The 19,910-nt window shown below is 41.1% G+C and overlaps 1 long non-coding RNA gene across 1 annotated transcript in view; it reads left to right on the forward strand.

Annotated features, from left to right (window-relative positions):
• The first annotated feature begins 10,392 nt into the window (after positions 1-10,392).
• The window catches only part of LOC135973597 (uncharacterized), a 42,181-nt gene continuing 32,663 nt past the window's right edge, over positions 10,393-19,910 (forward strand). Inside the window, exon 1 of the long non-coding RNA XR_010590505.1 lies at positions 10,393-10,977. This is a non-coding gene — a long non-coding RNA (uncharacterized LOC135973597). The remainder of the gene's footprint in view (positions 10,978-19,910) is intronic.

Raw genomic sequence — 19,910 nt, forward strand, 5'->3', positions numbered from 1 at the left:
TGTGGCAGGGGGAGGACGGTTACAGATCCCCTGCTGCGTGGCTCTGTGATCCAGGATAAGGACCGCCGCATAAGATCTGTAACTGCCCTCCCCCGCCACAAAGTCACAGAGCAACCCACCCCCCCACCACAGAACATGAAAACCACCTCCCAGACTGACCAGGGTAACTAGTGACTGCACTGTGTATGTGCCCTGCTGCTGGACCTGCCCCCGCCTATGTACCCTGCTAAAGGTGACTGTCCTGTCCAATTACCAACCCCCTTCCCCCCCCTTTCCCCCCTCCTCCAAAAGAACATGATGGAAACAGTAATTAACACAAACGTATTTTTTATTAGCAACTACACATGAAACTGGGAGGTTGTGTGAGGCACTAAGGAAAGGACTTGTCAAATTTTGGGGAATGAGAGCCTTCTACTACTAGAGCTGTCTGCAGGGGTGGAGTGAGAGTTTGCACGGACTCTGCCGCCCCTCCTTCTTTGGACTTTGGGTGAGGGGGGTATGGGACTTGGTGGCGGGGGGAGGGCGGTTACAGATAGACTGCAGCGGGGCTCTGTCCTCCTGCCTCCGTTCCTGCAGAACATCCACAAGGCGCCGGAGCGTGTCCGTTTGCTCCCTCATTAGTCCAAGCAGCGTTTGAGTCGCCTGCTGGTCTTCCTGCCGCCACCTCTCCTCCCGTTCCATGTGTGATTGGTGCATTTGAGACAAGTTCTCCCGCCACTGGGTCTGCTGTGCTGCCTGGGCTCGGGAGCAGCCCATAAGTTCCGAGAACATGTCCTCCCGTGTCCTTTTCTTCCTACGCCTAATCTGCGCTACCCTCTGGGAGTGTGATGCCAGGCTAGGTTGTGAGACAGTGGCAGATGTGGCTGTGGGAATGGGAAAAAGGGAGTGAATTCCTCAGAAAGATAAATGTAGTTGTGAACAAAGAACATAGTCTTTCTCTGTGAACAAGACCATGCACAGCACCTATCACATGCGCACTCAGGACAAGGTCGAATTCTCGGCCTTCGCATTCAGTGCCTGGGGTCTTGCACTGCAGATCTGAGAAGCGGGGCAGGACACCAGAATTTGTGTAGCAGGCAGACATGGTAGACTTGTGGCAGCTTAAAACTTTAATAGTAGCACTGGCCTCCTTTCACATTGAAAGCAATGCCAGTCCCTGCTGCCAGCAATCCGGCAAGCAGGAACTCTGCCCCTGTCCCACCCCCTCGCGGCTGTCCCCGGGAAAGATCCCTGTATGCTGCCCCTCTCCCGCCTCCACTGCGTGGCTGCAAACCAGCGGTTACAGTTCTGTAAAGGAACGGGCAAGCAGTCCCAACACTAACATTCCCCTACCTAATTCAAAGAAGGTCACCATGAGCGACATCACCCTGATGAGGATCTCAGACACTGAGAAAGAAAGAATGCTTCAGGAAAGCCTCCAAAGACCAGGGCCGTATGCCGCCATGCTCTGCAGGGCAATGATCCCGGAGTACTTGATTGTCTCGTGGCGCGGAAACGTTTCATACCACAGAGGACCCAATAAGGCCGCTCTCCCCAGGAACCTGATGCAAAGGCTTTCCAATTACCTCCAGGAGAGCTTCCTCGAGATGTCCCAGGAGGATTTCTGCTCTATCCCCGGACATATAGACCGTATTTTACTGTAGCTGCACTGGCGGGGACTAAACAGTAGAGCGGCTTGGGCAGAACAATCATGCTAAACCGGACATTGTTAGATTTTTTTTCAATAGTTGCACTGCCCAGGACTGAAACGTTAAGCGCCTAGGGCAAACTAATCATGAGAAACCCATTGTTGTTATTCTTAATATTCCTGTTCTGTTAAAAATAAATGTTTAGATGTTTAAAACACTTACTGGCTGATCCTTCCCCAGATTCTGTGTCCGGGTTAACGTCTGGGGACGGTTGGTAGGGGATCTCTGTAAGGGTGATGAAGAGATCCTGGCTGTCGGGGAAATCAGCATTGTAAGCGCTGTCGACTGCCTCGTCCTCCTCATCTCCTTCCTCATCTTCCCCGTCCGCTAACATGTACGAGGAACCGGCCGTGGACAATATCCCATCCTCAGAGTCCACGGTCAGTGGTGGGGTAGTGGTGGCGGCCGCACCTAGGATGGAATGCAGTGCCTCGTAGAAACGGGATGTCTGGGGATGGGATCCGGAGCGTCCGTTTGCCTCTTTGGTCTTCTGGTAGCCTTGTCTCAGCTCCTTGATTTTCACGCGGCACTGCGTTGCATCCCAGCTGTATCCTCTCTCTGACATGGCTTTAGAGATCTTCTCGTAGATCTTTGCATTCCGTCTTTTGGATCGCAGCTCGGAAAGCACGGACTCATCACCCCACACAGCGATCAGATCCAAGACTTCCCGATCAGTCCATGCTGGGGCCCTCTTTCTATTCTGAAAAAAGAAGAACAGGAGTGGCACCTTAGAGACTAACAAATATTTGTTAGTCTCTAAGGTGCCACAAGTACTCCTGTTCTTCTTTTTGCGGATACAGACTAACACGGCTGCTACTCTGAAACCTTTCTATTCTGAGATTGCACGGCCATCACTGCTGGAGAGCTCTGCATTGTTGCCAGTGCTGCTGAGCTCGCCACGATGTCCAAACAGGAAATGAGATTCAAACTGGCTAGACAGGAAAAGGAATTAAAATTTTCCCGGGGCTTTTCCTGTGGGGCTGGTCAGAGCATCTGAGCTCGGACTGCTGTCCAGAGCGTCAACAGAGTGGTGCACTGTGGGATAGCTCCCGGAGCTATTAGCGTCGATTTCCATCCACACCTAGCCTAATTCGACATGGCCATGTCGAATTTAGCGCTACTCCCCTCGTCGGGGAGGAGTACAGAAGTCGAATTTAAGAGACCTCTATGTCGAACTAAATAGCTTCGCGGTGTGGACGGGTGCAGGGTTAATTCGATGTAACGGCACTAACTTCGACATAAACGCCTAGTGTAGACCAGGCCTATGTTGTATACCTTCCTCCCATCCTTTGTGTGTCTTGTCTATTTGGGCTGTAATTCCTTCAAAGAGGGCACTGTGTTTTACGCTGCACAGTGTGTTGCACTATGGGGCTCTGATCTCTGAAGGGGCCACTAAACACGACAAATAATAATGTTAATAATGACTTAAGAAATCACATTGCCTAGACAGCAGAAGTTTCAATTCCAGCTGACTGCTGGCAGTCAGCTAGTCTTTACCTTAGCCCAGACTGCATTTTATGGAGAGACTCACAGCAGGGTTGGACACAATCTATTAAGCTATTTTACAAGAGTGGGTGGCATGTTCACACAAGCTATTAAAGTAAGATACAGCTATCAAACAGTAGTAAGAGTTTTGTAGTGTACTTCATTAGTACTCTCACAGCATATTGAAAGAGCAAGGGGAACCTTCAAATCAAATATATGGTAGTTAAGAGGTATTATGACAGAGACATTGCTCAAAGTGAATCTTAAGGTTATAAAATAGACCAACTGGTAAGTATATAAACATATTAATGATAGACTATTAGGCTACCTTATTAAAGACATAAAAAGCAATATAAGCAGTGTAAAAAAGTATAATTCTGTCTGGATCTTCTTTCCGTAGAGTTACACAGTAATTTTAGGGTTTCTAAATAAAAGCCACATGGCATAAAAGAGGCTTAATGCACTGGAGAGCTAGAGCTAATAAGTATTAATAATAAGTTCAGCTTGGTTCCGAGGTCAGGCACTACCCTCTAATGAACCAAATACAAATATTCTGATATTCTGTAACATTCTGATTTTAAATGCCCAAGGTTGGGATAATATGGATCCAGGGTTCCAGTCTGAGATAATGATTAATTTATTGTACTGAGTGTTTTGGAGCATTTCTTCTTGTCCTCCATTCATGCATAGGTAGAATTTAAATTGATATTTGGATTTCCATCTTTTGAACAAAGTATACAGGATAATAGAACTTGTCATACTGGAACAGATCATTCGTTCATGAAGTTCATGTTAGTATATAGACTTGTTTGCCAGCCTGAGATAGAATTTTGGGTTTGACTTTTTGCTACTCCTTTATCTTATACTAATATATGTGGACAAAGGACAAAGACATTGTATATGTTGCTTCTGCCTAGCCAGATGGGTTTGTTACAGATAAAACAAGTTAAAGTGTTACTGGGCATGGTGGGAGTATAATATAGGGAGTACACATTTTAAAACTGCCTCAACTCGTATCTCAAGGCAAGGTCAAGCAACCAGTCAGGAGGGGAAGGGAAGATGGGGAGGGGGCAGGCGTAAGAATCATAGAATCATAGAATATCAGAGTTGGAAGGGACCTCAAGAGGTCATCTAGTCCAACCCCTTGCTCAAAGCAGGACCAATTCCCAGCTAAATCACCCCAGCCAGGGCTTTGTCAAGCCGGGCCTTAAAAACCTCCAAGGAAGGAGACTCCACCACCTCCCTAGGTAATGCATTCCAGTGTTTCACCACCCTCCTAGTGAAATAGTTTTTCCTGATATCCAACCTGGACCTCCCCCACTGCAACTTGAGACCATTGCTCCTTGTTCTGTCATCTGCCACCACTGAGAACAGCCGAGCTCCATCCTCTTTGGAACCCCCCTTCAGGTAGTTGAAGGCTGCTATCAAATCCCCCCTCATTCTTCTCTTCTGGAGACTAAACAATCCCAGTTCCCTCAGCCTCTCCTCATAAGTCATGTGCTCCAGACCCCTAATCATTTTTGTTGCCCTCCGCTGGACTCTTTCCAATTTTTCCACATCCTTCTTGTAGTGTGGGGCCCAAAACTGGACACAGTATTCCAGATGAGGCCTCACCAATGTCGAATAAAGGGGAACGATCACGTCCCTCGATCTGCTGGCAATGCCCCTACTTATACAGCCCAAAATGCCGTTAGCCTTCTTGGCAACAAGAGCACACTGTTGACTCATATCTAGCTTCTCGTCCACTGTGTCCCCTAGGCCCTTGTCTGCAGAACTGCTACCTAGCTATTCGGTCCCTAGTCTGTAGCAGTGCATGGGATTCTTCCGTCCTAAGTGCAGGACTCTGCACTTGTCCTTGTTGAACCTCATCAGGTTTTTTTCGGCCCAATCCTCTAATTTGTCTAGGTCCCTCTGTATCCTATCCCTACCCTCTAGTGTATCTACCACGCCTCCTAGTTTAGTGTCATCTGCAAACTTGCTGAGAGTGCAGTCCACACCATCCTCCAGATCATTAATAAAGATATTAAACAAAACCGGCCCCAGGACCGACCCTTGGAGCACTCCACTTGAAACCGGCTGCCAACTAGACATGGAGCCATTGATCACTACCCGTTGAGCCCGACGATCTAGCCAGCTTTCTATCCACCTTACAGCCCATTCATCCAGCCCATACTTCTTTAACTTGGCGGCAAGAATACTGTGGGAGACCATATCAAAAGCTTTGCTAAAGTCAAGGAATAACACATCCACTGCTTTCCCCTCATCCACAGAGCCAGTTATCTCATCATAGAAGGCAATTAGGTTAGTCAGGCACGACTTCCCCTTCGTGAATCCATGCTGACTGTTCCTGATCACTTTCCTCTCCTCTAAATGTTTCATAATTGATTCCTTGAGGACCTGCTCCATGATTTTTCCAGGGACTGAGGTGAGGCTGACTGGCCTGTAGTTCCCCGGATCCTCCTCCTTCCCTTTTTTAAAGATGGGCACTACATTAGCCTTTTTCCAGTCATCTGGGACCTCCCCCGATCGCCATGAGTTTTCAAAAATAATGGCTAATGGCTCTGCAATCTCACCCGCCAACTCCTTTAGCACCCTCGGATGCAGCGCATCCGGCCCCATGGACTTGTGCACGTCCAGTTTTTCTAAATAGTCCCAAAACACTTCTTTCTCCACAGAGGGTTGGTCACCTTCTCCCCATGCTGTACTGCCCAGTGCAGCAATCTGGGAGCTGACCTTGTGCGTGAAGACAGAGGCAAAAAAATCATTGAGTACATTAGACAAAAAAAGAGACACTAAAAGCCCAAGAAAAGCCTAGCCTAGCCCAACCTCACTCCTTACCCCTCCCAGGGGATGTGTGGGTGTGCATTGCAGGTATATATGGGTCTGCTAAGAAGGAGGGGGTGGGAATGGGAAACGGGGACACAGGCAAGGCTCAGCGGCATCACAGCTGGAAAAGGGGACACGGGGTAAACGCTGTGCGGCGTCAGAGCTGGGAATGGAACACTGGGAAACAGACTCTGCTGGCAGGTAGAGCTATGGATCTGATCTGCTTGAAACTAACCCCAATAAACATCACATTGCCTGCACTTTGGACATCTGGTCTTCTGCTTTCTGTCTGCATGACAAAAACCAGGGGAGCGAGGGGAAGGTAAAGCCTCTAACAGTTCAGTATCTGTCTGCAGATGGGATAAAAGCCAAATGATTCAGAACAATAACTGATGCTTCAACGGAAGGCAATATCCTTCATCATATACCTAGCCAAATTGTACAGCGGTGCATAGTGCAATGGGGAAAATTCTTTCCATGGCCCTTAGTTTACAAGCATAAGTAAACACAAATGGTCTGCCCCTATATTAAAGGCTTGAAGAGTGTGGATTTAAGGTACAGCACAATGTGGGATTGAAGCCTTCCAGGCTAAAAATATTCAACCCTAGGTTAGAGAGTATTCACTTGTTAGGTGACCTAAAAGTAATAAACATGTTACTGATTGATTCTGTGTAAAAATCAGACAAAGAAATCTGGGTGAAGCTGGTGAAAAATATTAGAAAGGAATATGATGGTACTTGGGAAAGGCAGGTGGAAATTAGTCTATTATAAAGAAAAAAATCTATGCAAAAACTTTTCTGCATATTAACAAGATGTTAGGGTCTTGACTGGGTTGATTCCACCAGAAGTAAACACTGAGACTTACAAGGGAATTCAGAACTTACTGAATTTCTTTACCTCACATTTTAAATTGAGGGAAATGAATCGGTGCAGGTATGCTTTGATTCTATAATGAATCTGTACTTCATTGAAACTAAAATTATTAGGCAGGTATAGTAACTTCAATCAGCCATTCTCTAAATGACCTGCCTGTCAATTATTCTGAAATGTTATAGTCATGGAAAGCCAATATCGCAAAATCATACTACCTAGAACATGTAGTCCCAGACCCTGGAGTGCAGTGTGGCTGCTTTGTACCACACCACCTGTAGCTCCAACCTTGAAATCAGTCACCCCTGCGAGGACCACCTAAGTATTACTCCGACAGAGTGGTGGATCCCAAGTTACCCTGGACAACTTCACCAGCATTCAACCAGTCCAGGATCAGGGAGCGTAAAAGATATGTCTGCACAATCTTTTGAACTGCATTGTGTGCTCTTCAGCCATAGCCAAGGATCTGGGCCCAATTCTGCTCTTCATTACACTGGTGTAACTCTCATTTAAGTCAGAGTTTGGAGTAGAATTTGGCCCCTAATTTAATACCATTCATTGATTATACAGACAATGTTTTAAATGACTGAACAGACTTTGACAATGCACTCACATTCTGTAAAAACGGAATAGTAAAAATAGCATATACAGACCATATTTAAAAACTAAAATAAAAAAATCCTACTTATGTGAGATTCCCTAGTCTTGGAATGGGTAATACCTCTCAAGATGGTCGAAACTTTTTAGTGATTCCACTATATTATGATTTGATTGTAAAGTACTTTGCAATGGCAGGTAAGCATTATAATCTCTGAGGATAATCTCATAGGCTCCATTCACCTTTTTGGCTAAGTAAGTCGGTGTTGGAGTTGTGAACTAACTCAGGTTTTCTGACTCCCAGCCTTGTGCTTGATCCACTAGGCCACAGCTGTTCCACAGTGTTTTGGAGATGGCATGATCTCATGATTAGAAAAAGATTAAAACCAGGACACCTATGCTGCTGGAGCATAAGCCTTTTCCAGAACAGATGCAAGAAAGCAGCCAACCTTCTGCTCCCCCTCCCCCACATGTGGTAGGGAATGAATTCCCACAATGCATGATTTTACAGGGTAGTAGCCAATGCTCTACCCATGAGACACAATACAAGATGAGTTGTATCGTGATGCAACAGTAATGACACCTGTATCTAAATGGGGGTAAACTGTGCCTGTCAAAACAAACGCTCACATTGCAGGTTCAGTTAAGTAGATACAAATGAAGATGGTTCAAGGTAGTTTGAATTTCCTCTCCAAACTCATGCACCCAGCCTTAGTATTGAAAGATTTAATCTTGGTAGCCAGCCAAGTTCAGTATGGGTGAAATTCACAGGCAGAGGACTTACGCAAAATGCACCACTTAAGCCTCATATTAAAATCTTAAGTGCTCTTTAAATAGAGAATAGGGTCTGGTGCAGGCACTCTGCACTGGGATGAATATGGCCAATGTGAATTGTTTGGTTCATGGTAGTGGTCGCTTTCGGTCGAAATGCGCTCTCTTGGGAAGACCTGTTAATCCTGTTTTGGCAAGATGTGGAGCCCTGATGTTGCCTCTCTTTTATTGCTCTGCTGGTTTCTGTGCATCCTGTTTGACTGCTTTTAGTGGCTTGCTCCCCCCATGCCTGTTACCTTCCTCAGCATCTAAGTCACGTTGAAGTCAGACGGAGGAACTTTGTTGTAGGGCTAACCTGAAAAGCAATTAGTTCTTTTAAATTGTTTCCTTCAAGACGTCTGCATATTCCTTATCATATCTTACCGTCTTCAAACCTAGTTACCTCCCTTGAAAGCAACTGAGCCAAGCAGATGTTTTCTTATCAAGCAAGAATTCATACCAGACCTATTTATTCTCTATTAGCATATCTCATTAACTGTCTCAAGGACACTGGCTAAATTCATCTTTTAATAAGCATCTCAAAAATCTAGCCTTTCAAAATTGAAATGTAGCCACAAATAAGCTGTTTCTTTTTAACCCTGTAATTTCTATAGCAGAAACAGGGTGGACCAATGGACAGTTCAACAGGCTAGGAATGGGCTACACAGCTTTTCTAGTCAGCCTGGGTCCAAAGTGACCCAAAGTCACTACAGTTAACATTTGGTGTCCTATATCAACTGGTGGATCTCAGTCCGTATCCTGACCTAGTGGATAGATGATCAGAGCCCAAAAGGTACCATCACAATTAGTATCAAGTTGCACCTTTTTCAGCAATGTGGCCTTTTGAATGGAAAAGGGCAAATAATTTGTCAACAATATTCTTGCTTGATAGATCAGATTTAGAGAGGGGCAGGGAGCATTGGCCAGTCTTGGAGGCCAGCGCATGCTTCCACTTTCTAAGAGGTGGCTCGGGAGCTCAGCGAGGACGCCTACCCAGAGCTTCCTCTTGGGTGCTGTATTCTTAAAGCAGGAGTGTATCTAGTAGTTGCATTTTGACCCATTCACTATATTATCTTGTTTGCCTTTCAGATAGCTAATGAAATTAACATTGGTCATTCATGCACTTTGGAGCCCTATTTAATCATTTAACAGGAAACCAGTAATTTATATGACTTATTTCAATCACATATAATCCAGCAACCCTCATTTATGTACTCTACTTAATGTGTGTAGGTGAAAGTAAAATGCCTCTGAGGCCTTATGGATGGTGGTTGTCAGATCCAGGAAAGTTACAGAAAATGTGAAGCTATAAAATGTTGGTTTTATACCCTAGTGAGAACTGCATCTTATTTTATTCTAGTCCTTGAATGTAAACAGAACATCATTATGCCAGTGAAAATTAGAATACTACAGTGACCACAAGGCTTTCAAGAACTGGGTCTTCCTAATTATGCAAGGTCCAAAAAAATTGTAACTTCTGACTTGAGCAAAAGTGGTAACAAAAGGCTGTTAATTACAAAGACAACAGCTAAATGCAGTAATGTATATCTGGAAGGGCCCTAATAAAATATTGGTGGGTTTTTTAAAAGGATATTGAAAGAGCCATGACTGAAAAAACAGAATGGAATAAAGGGATTATGGGGAATGAGTGACTATTTTAAAAAAAGGAAAGAGTGAGAACAAGGATATTCCAAATAAAGAAACATTTCAAGATCAAACAAACCAGCAAAAATGAAATATGTACAAAACCAACTTGGAAATTCTGTTCACACCAGGAATGATTGATTTATGAGATGTTTCCAGCATCTCTGCTGCAGTTATCCATTCCAATGTCTCATCTGAATTTCATAGAATTTATTTTATAATCCAAACAGTGTATCACTAAATAACAATGTGGATAGAATTATCTTTCAAGCGATTTGGATCTTCAGTGCTGCCTGGGTCAATGTGGCTCAATCCATATGGCACAGCATCACCATTCATGATGATGTAGTTAAGGTTATGCCAACACTTGCATTATAAATGCCATTTTCAAAGATTTGAATGTGTAGAGTGTCATTCAACAGTCTACTACACCAAACAATGGCACCTGGGAAAAAAAATAATATAAATCTAAAATTGAGCAAAGAGCTCCCTCTGTTCAATGAAGGCAAGTCCAGATATGCTTCCTGGTGATGCAATGTGAGGAAAAATGGATACTGCCTAAGTAACAGGCAAAACATATACTAATTCAGACATGTTCACATAAATAGTACACCTAACTTTATCTGGCTTTGAAACAGATGTAGATGATCTATAACAGGATTAGGGTTTCTGTAGTCAATATAGTCTTCACATCAGGCTGAGAGATCTTTCCTCCTCAGTTCATATGTATAATTCCTCTTAACACTAATGGAAATTATGTGTATCCATTAGGAGGAAAATATACCACACAGAACTCTGACTCTCCTAAGGAATCTTATGATGTGCATAAATACTTTTTACTTAAGAGATAGATACTATGTTAATTTTTAGGTGAATAATAAATGTTCTAAAATAAGTATTAATGTATAATATGCACTTTTATGTTTAGAATGTAGTGCTCAGGAAAGTTGCTGGCTAGACGGTTCCATAGATCCAAGTCCTCTATTACAGAAAGAGGTACAGCATGGGCAATAGCAGTTCGAGGACGACTGGGAGGAGGACTGCTAAGAATGAGAAGGTAATGCAGTTCACATCTCCATTTAAGACTGTGGAAAAGGATGTCAGTAAATACCAGTTTTGTTAGTGCTTGTAATGCTATGTTCACTTGTCCACTTACAATAGGATTGAGAGTATCGATTCATTTTACATTAGCCACCACAAACCCTTCATAAAGTAATGACTTTTGGTCACTACCAACGTAGGTGCTATAAAAATCAGTTATCTAGAAATGAAAGGCTCCCTAGATTAATCTCCTGAGCCACGTAGCCACTCAGTAATGAGCATATTAAAGTGTTGTAAAAATGCATAGGCCCAATCCTGCTGTAAGTATGTCTAGACTCTAGAGGGTAGTAGACATCAGCTGTGCTGCAGATGGACCTATCCAGAGGAAGGGACAGAGCTTTGCAATGGATACATTCTGCAAACCTAAAGAGAATTTTCCATAGATGAGAAATGTGGAACACCCTTGGAGAAGGAGACAGATGATAGAAATAGGCTCCCTGCTTCCCATGCTGCACTATGTTTAATTCTCCAGCACTTCAGCCTTACCAAATTCACGGAACAAGTAGTGTCTCTCTTGTGCTGCTAAAGGTGAAAGGTGGCTTGAATAGACCAGACTCTTGTTTTCCAATGTTGCTAGAGGACAGGGATGGCTTCTTTCTGATATTGGGAGTGCTGGAGGGGACAGTCTCTCTGAGTTGTCATTGTCACAGTGGGGGAAGGAAATCAGGTTGAGGAGGTTAGGAAGCCTGTAGGCTGCTCTAATTTACATGGCAACTGAAGTAACCCTATATTCGTGGAGGATCAGTGTAGCATAGCTCTGCTAGGCTTCCTCTCTGCCATTCCCTATCCCTGACGTACACCCTACACTAAGGTGATGGGAAGCAGAAAAGCAGTTAGTAAAGGAGTTAGCTTTGCTGGTTTTACACCAGTTGAGAATTCCATTCTGTGACCAATTGCAACCCTGTATTTATACACTATTGTAATCATCTTTGTAAAAACTGTGCCTTGTGAGGTATCATTTGAAAACTAATAACTCGCTGATCAATAATATCATGGTAAATGTATGTAGAAACATTATATGCAAAGTTATGACTTCACCGGTATGATGATGATAGCACATGTTCAAACCCACATAGCCCTGACTAGGCAGATGTTGTAAACGGGTCTATCCTAAACAAAGAAATGTGTGCTTATCTCAATTTTCATATAAGTAGTAAACAAAGTCTTTGGGACAGCAAGAGGAGGTAAATCAATTTCTCGAAAACAAAGGGCAAGCTGACGCCTTTAGCCAGGTCATCAAAGTTGATTGGCAGTCACCAGTCAAGTGGTCACTGTTTGGCAATGGAGGGGGACAGGAACAGATTGATCCACATTTTAACAAGCAACATGGAACCTCTTCCACCATGAGACTCCATGGCTCCTCATAGAGGGAAGGAACTTTATCTAGTGGTAACCCTCAGGAAAATGAATTTCAAAGGGTGTCAGGACTACAAAAGGGAGGGGCAAAAACATCCCTGGTTGGTTGACTGGCTCTCTCTTTCACCTAAGAAGACAAAGGAAACCAACCTTTTGACTTTGTGAGGGTTCCTGACATGAAAATTTGGCTAACAATGTTGCTGGAATTTTACCTTGAACCAAGTCTAGTTTAAGTTTTAGCTACTAGAAAGTGTTTTATCTTTATTTCTCCTGTAAACATTTCTGACTTTAGTACTTACACTCACTTAAAACCTATCTCGTTGTAATTAAATGCATTTGTTTTATTTTGAATTCAAAATTAATCCAGTGCTGTGTTTAAATTGAGCTATTTGGTAACTCCATTTAAAGTAGCAGGTTGCTGGATACTGATCCCTTGCAGGGGCACGGATCTATAATATCTGTACTCTCCAGGAGAGAGCTGGACAGCACAGAACACACATTTTGAGGAAAATTCAGGACTGGGAATGTGTTTGGGTCACCCTGCAAGTAGTTGGTGTGTTGCTGAGAGGGTGCTGGGGTCAGAGTTGCTGGACCAGGGCTGTAGCAATACACAGACACTCAGGGTGTGACCTGCAGGCTGTTTGTGAGCAGCCCAGGATGGGAGCTACATCAGCAAAGCAATTGTGAGGCACCCAAGGTTGCAGGATGGGTGGTGACATGACCCTTCACTGGTCTGCATTGCACTCCAGAATGTGACACCTTCCAGAAATTACTGTCAGCCAGAGTCAGGTCTTAGATGTGTGCACAACTCCCATTCTCAATGGACACTGCACCAATATATATGAGGGCAGAATTTAACTTATTTTCTTTGCCTACTGCTCTGTTAGTCATACAGGTTTAAACCCAGAAGTCAGATCTCTTTAAAGTCTCTAAATATCCTTTAGACTTGCTAAGTCACTCATTCTTACATACACAATCAAATTGTTAGTAAATTTCTGTTTTGTCTGAATAGTTTATTCATCAATTGATGGCTTAATAACAATTTCTTACATAATAAATGAGTGATACAGGAGTATTGGTAAGAAATTCAGCTTTTCTCCCTTCAAATCCTATAACATGATGTGATGAGGTGTCTACCCCACACCAAGCCTGAAGTGGTTAAGGTGGCTACATGGGCCAATTAACCACCTTGGCTGCACCTGGAAGAGGAGTCTGGGAACAAGGACTAATTAGAAATGAAGCTCAGTTAGACAGGAACAGGAGGGGCCTGTATAAAAGTCAGTAGCTGAGAGTAGAAGGGGTCTGCAGTCACTCTCAGGGTGAGAAAAGGCAAGGTAGGAATTACCCCACGGATACAGCAGTAAGGTTTTGGACCCTGAAAACCTTGGTTGCTTGTTCTAGGGAACCCACTTTTGTGGGTGGGCCTAGGTTCCCCTACCAGCCACTGGAGAAGTGGCACTGTTAAGGAGGTAGTGAAAGAGAACTGTCTCGAACAGTGAGTCCAGAGAAATTTAGATCATGCAATTTCCCTGGAAAGGGAAAACCACGGTGGGCCACACCACGAAGGGGCAGAGAGTGACAGAGTGAGTAACCGCAGGAAGGGGCCTTGCAGATCTAATCCCCAGACTCAGCCAGAAGGAGGTGCTCCAGCAGTGAGTGAAGCACCCTGTGACACATGGTTAGAAACATTTAGGATCTATCATATGACAGGAGTCAGTATCCACTGACTTCCATGCCTATCATTTCAAAATGGATTTCATGGAGCCATTGAATAGACTGCAGGGGGCACCATTGTAAATATAACATTTCCAACCATTCCACTGCTGCGATTACTTTTAGAGTAAAACTTCCAATGTAGTTCACCTTATATTACAGATACAAAACAAACTGCATTCCTTATAAATTCAGAATCCCACTTTCACCTGCTCACAATCTGTTCCTCACTGACTGGATGCTATTCACATAACTATTACTCCTGTTTTGACAAAGTATTTGGAGATGAAAGGAAAAATTATAAATTGTTTCTTTACAGAGAACCTAACATTTCCCTGTTTTCCAGGAGTTAATTAGCCAAAGTTCAGATTTAAACAGAATTTTACTTAATCCCGAGAAAACTAAGAATATGCAAATAAATCCCTAACAAAGTCCATTTGAAAATGGAAGAAATATCCACCTGCCACTAATTAAGTCTGTATTTTTTATAAGAAAGCAATGGTTGATTATACTAATTTTACCCTAGTGGTAATTGCCACTAATTTTCATCATGTTGTATGTGTCTTAGTCTTATGAATCCCACATCCCCTTCTGCCATAAATATTTCATAAAATATTCAAATCCAGTCTACAGCCAAGTAATAACAAATGTCAAATGACACATTAGGAAGATTCATGGCTATTTTAAGTACAAATTTTATATAAAAGCCTAATGCGTTTATTATGGTCAGTGTTAAGAACTGATTTCAGCACAGAAGTGCTAGGCAATTAGTATCAGCACCTTTATTTCCAGCTCATTATTAAAGTCGAATTAATAGCGATACCTCAGAGTACATGGTGGAAGATCATTCACATGAGGGTTCATTCAAGAGCATGTAGACGCTTAATTTCTAAAAGCCTCACCCAAAGTCCATTTGGATTGAATGGATAGACCTCCATTGACCTCAAGGGAATCTGGATCCAGTTCCAAATCTAACTTGTTTTTCCTCCATAAACTAGGTTTATGTAACAAACATATCCAAGGAAGAGCTAATAGCAAGCTTTAAATGTGCATGTTCTCTTCCAGGTTCCAATGGGAATCCCCCTTTACGTTAAGCATTTTCATAGGACTCTGATCCCTGCAGGTTAGAACCGTTTCTGCTGGAGTTCACTCATTAGTTTTAAAGCATTTCTGTCCAACTCTCTGTCCATGTTCATTGCAGGTACTTTCTCAGGTTTCATAGATTCGAAGGCCAGAAGAGACCACTGTGATCCTCTAATGTGACCTCCTATATAAAACAGGGCATAGAACGTCCCTAAAATAATTCCTAGAGCAGATCTTTTAGAAAAGACATCCAGTCATGATTTTAAAATGGTCAGTGATGGAGAATCCACCATAAACCTTCACAAATGGTTCCAATGGTTAATTTTGCTCACTGTCAAGTATTTACAACTTATTTCCAGTCTGAATTTGTCTAACTTCAGCTTCCAGCCATTGGCTCACGTTAAAACTTTCTCTGATGGACTGAAGAGCCAATTAAATATTTATTCCCCATGTAACTACTTATAGACTGTAATCAAGTCACCTCGTAGCCTTCTTTTTGTTGAGCTAAATAGATATAGCTCTTTGAGTCTAACACTATAATCCTTTAATCATTCTTGTGGCTCTTCTCTGAATGCTCTCCAATTTATCAACATCCTTCTTGAATTGTGGGCACCAGAACTAGACACAGTATCCCAGCAGTGGTTGCACTGGTGCCAAATAAAGAGGTAAAATAACCACTCTACTTCCACTTGAGATTCTCCTGTTTATGCATCCCACGATCAGATTAGCTCTGTTGGCCATAGCATCACATTGGAAGCTTATGTTCAGCTGATTATCCACCATGACCTGCAAATCTTTTTCAGAGTCTCTGCTTCCCAGGATAGAGTCCCCCATCCTGTAAATATGACCTACATCTGTTGTTCCTAGATGTATACGTTTACATTGAGCCATATTAAATCGCAAATTGTTTGCACCCAGCTTACCAAGCAATCCAAATCACTCTGAATCAGTGACCTGTCTACTTAATTATTTACCACTTCCCCACATTTTTTTGTCATCTGCAAACTTTATCAGTGATGGTTTTATGTTTTCTTGCAAGTCATTTATTAAAATGTTAAACAGTGTAGGGCCAAGAACAGATCCCTGTGGAAGCCTACTGGAAACACATCTGCTTGATGATGATTCCCCATTTATAATTACATTTTGAGACCTATCAGTTAGCCAACTTTTAATCCATTAAATGTCAGCCATGTTAATTTTATATCATTCTAGTTTTTTAATCAAAATGTCATGTGGTATCAAGTTAAATGCCTTAAAGAAGTCTATTATATAAACACTATTACCTTTATCAATCAAATTTATAATCTCATAAAAAAAAAGTTAGTCTGACAGGATCTATTTTCCATAAACACATGTTATTTCCATTAATTACATTACCCTCATTTGATTGAGTCCTGTATCAGCCGCTCCATTATCTTACATATCTTACTTGGGATCAATGTCAGACCGACAGGCCTATAACAGCCTGGGCCATCCCATTAAACCTTTTTTTAAAAACTGGTACATCAGCTATTTTCCTGTCTTCTGGAACTTATTGAAAATCAACATTAATGGTCCAGCAAGTTCCTCAGCCATTTGTTTTAAAACTCTTGGATGCAAGTTATCTGGACCTGCTGATTTTAAAATGTTTAACTTTACTAACTTTGGTTTAACATCTTCCAGAGATACTAGTGGAATTATCATCACCGTATGATGAATATATCTATTTTCCTCCAAATACATTACACAAATATTTATATTTCTGGCTTTTTTGCATTATTATTGTTAATTCTACCATTTCCATCTAGTAATGGATCAATGACATTGTCAGGATTCTTATTGTTCCTAGCATATTTAAGTAACTCCTTATTGTTCTTAACTCTGCTGGGCATAGATTTCTCCTTGTGTCCCTTTGTTACTCTTATCAATTTTCTACAATTCCTAACTTCTGATTTATATTCATTGCTATCAACTTCCCCTTTATTCCAATGGTTATATATTCTTTTATAAATTTATTTTCTATAGCCGTCTTAACTTCCTCTTTAACCAGGTCATTTTTAATCAGCCTTAAAAAAAATCCTTGATTGTGGCTTTTTGTGCATCTAGCAAGGCTGTATTGGGTAAAGCATACTTTTCACTCGTGGTTTCCATTATCAATAACTAAGAAGAGTGATTTTTGATGGGAAATAGCCATGGAATAGGCATAGATTTTTATATTGTCAGTTCCATAGGACATCAAAATACATTAATCTATTTTCTTGTATAGTGTTTCTTTAAAACAATATTTTTAAACAATGTATTCATTGGGTACATATGTCCCTGTAGTCTATCATTTTAATTCCTTACCAAAAAATCTCTATACAATTGACTTATTATGAAACAATCCAGTCTGAATTTATATGAGATGGGAGAAGTTTGTATGTTATATTGTGATAGCTAGTGATTCCTGGATACCACAGAAGCATTGGATATTACAGTTACTTGATTAGTTTCATATTGAATGGTGACAGGCACAAGGCAGGATCTGGCCCTATATTTTAATTAATTGGCTTGTTTTACTTATCAAGCATATATCTCTGTTTCATGATCAAGGAAATGCATATTCTTAAAGCAATCTTTGATTTGAGGATAGTATAAATGTTGGTATGGCTAAGGTATGACATAGTTATAATGACAACAGCCAGGAAGTCTCTCTCTCTTTTGTTTTGCTTTGCAGCTGTTTATTTCTGAATAAATAAAAATGATTATCTTACACACACTAAGTGTTTGAAGTTTCCACTTTGTTTTCCCACAGATGAATTAATATGCAATTTATTTTTGTTGAATTTTTTTCTACCCTCCTTTCGTGAAAAGTATCAAGTCCTTAATAGTTTTGACAACTATAGACATGTTTTCTATTATTGTACTCTAAAGCTGTCTTGAATATACAGTGTAGAGTTCTTCATATTGTATATCTTAAAATCTACAAAGGTTTGTGCCTAATTGACATTGGTTCATTATTCAATATGTCTCAGATTGTTCACATAGTAAATAATGCATCAAAAAACTTCTTAGGATAATAGGAAAAAAGTTGTATTCCAAGTTACCAAATTATCATTACAAAAGTAGGGTTGATTTATCATTTTTATCAAATGTCATCCTTGTTCATATTGTGACAGAACTTCATTAAGGTTTTTGTGTGAAAGTTTTCCTGTAAATACATTTATAATTCAGAAAAACAAACATTTTTCATTCCAAAGAAAAGACTGATTTATGAGAAAGAGGAGTTCCTTTTGAGAAACAAAACTTTGGCTTATGTCCATTTTCAGACTGTTGATCCTTCCTAACCTGTTTTGCCTTAAATCTCATTGGTGAAATCCTGGCCCCTTTGAAGTCAATGGCAAAACTCTCATTGACTTCTATTGGGCTAGGGTTTCACTCCCATTGCTTAAGAAGAGGTATGATCTGAGTTAAGGACTAGGTGCCAGAATAATTTCTAATCCCATTGACTTCCTCTGTGGCCTTGGACAAATGACATAGGGCTAGTCAGCTGATGTAATTCGGCAGAGCTGATGGAGTCCTATGTTTCCCCCAATGTTTCCCCCTAGTCTTGAAACAGGCAAAACACTTCATGGAGGCGTTGCAAAAATTAATTCATGAATACTGTAAAGCATTTTGTAGAGAAGTGCTTAATAATTATTCTTATTTATTACAATCAAAAGATCGAGTTCTGCTCCTAGTGAAGTTAATAACAACAACAACAAAATAAGTGAAGCTCCCAAACCAAAATCAGAAGTCTCAAATAGAGATACCAAGAAAAAATTACTATAAGGCTTCTCATTCTCTTTTCAATTATCAGATACTGATGTAAAATTAAACAGGAGTAGCAAGGAGTTTCACAAAATAATTTTAAAGCCATGTATGAGAACAGTTGATTTGTTGATTCGGCCACCTAGGTTAATAATTCACAATCAACAATTTCAGGGATCTTTTCAGATTTGCATAGTGACCATGAACACACAATGACTTTTACAAATTTTGTTTCCATTTGCAATTTTAAAAATAGTTTTTTGGCCTATGAATTGCTTGCCAGATTTTTGCAACCGCTATTCCTGAAAGTATTTGATATAAAAACACTATAACTGGTCACCTTAGTACATTTCTGTTGCCTGACTGAATTAATCTTTACAAGCAATTTATAATTTCACACAAATAAAATGAATTTTGTTTTACTGTAAAATAATTTAATTTCACAATTTCACTTTGTGATTAAAGAAATCTCAGCTACAAGCCAAAAATACGCTTTCCACAAAAATGTCCACAAACAAAATTCTACTTGCATGGAAACCAAATAAAAGGGTCATGATCATAATCAAAACTAAATTCTTTTTGGAAGTCTGACATTTTTATAAACAGCTGTTTTGAAAACTATTTGTTTATGATGCCTAAAATGGACCTTCAGTTGATATAAATAGGAAGATTAATATTAAAATTACCAGGGGCACGTGTGATGTTTGGAGAACAGTTAATTTCCTGATTTGCTGACATACTAGATATGGTCACAACTAAAAGATCTTTGAGGAACTCATCTGTATGAAATGTAAATATTACACTAGTATAGTCCTTTCACCATATAGTTGCCTTTAACCGCATGTTTCTCCCAGCCATATTATTATTTGACTGTTTGTACCTAAATATCAGGCTGGTGCGGCAGCATTATCAACCTCTATTTGGCATTCATATATTTAGATATTTTAAATTTTACTTCTGCTAGGTTTA

This window comes from Chrysemys picta, chromosome 9, assembly GCF_011386835.1.
Source record: "Chrysemys picta bellii isolate R12L10 chromosome 9, ASM1138683v2, whole genome shotgun sequence".
Taxonomy (NCBI): Eukaryota; Metazoa; Chordata; order Testudines; family Emydidae; genus Chrysemys; species Chrysemys picta.